Source organism: Arachis duranensis, chromosome 3 (genome assembly GCF_000817695.3).
Source record: "Arachis duranensis cultivar V14167 chromosome 3, aradu.V14167.gnm2.J7QH, whole genome shotgun sequence".
NCBI lineage: Eukaryota > Viridiplantae > Streptophyta > Magnoliopsida > Fabales > Fabaceae > Arachis > Arachis duranensis.
In genome coordinates this window covers 128,137,344-128,138,004 of record NC_029774.3, presented here as the reverse complement: position 1 = coordinate 128,138,004, position 661 = coordinate 128,137,344, and positions in this window count along the sequence as shown.

Here is a 661-nt window from a genome sequence, read left to right as displayed (position 1 = left end):
GAGGTACTCATAAATCGTTGGAGACTACCACAATTTATACCCAAAATAATCTCTTCATAAACCGTAGAAAGATTACACGGTTTATGGCTACAGTGTTCACTTCATAATCAGTGAAAGTTTTTTTCGATTTATGTTTTTTATGCTTCTTTTGTAAACCGTTAAAATTTACCACGATTTAGTAATAAAACGTGAAAGGGTTCAACATTTTTTCTATTTATTTTATATAGATAAATTACCCTACTTTTAACATAGTATAAGCAATAAAATCATGTGTTACATAAATAAAATTATGTTGTATCTAGTGCACTTAAAATTCTTCCTATGAATAAAAATAAAAAAGTGGTATATTATGTGTTACATGAACAAAGGAAGGGTGGTTTAAGTAATTTTTAAATTTGAAATACTAATTTAGCAATTTTAATAGGTGAAATTACGCGAATTTTTTATATTAAATAAATAAAATATTTATTTAAATATGTAATATGTAAATAATTTATTATTTTAAAATTACGTACATATTTGTACTGATGCAAATAACATGTATATCAAGTCACCAAAAAAAAATAACATGTATATCAAATATGTATATTATCGTATTAATTTAACTAAATATTTTTCGTATTATTTTATTTATATGGTTAATTAATTAATTAAATATTTG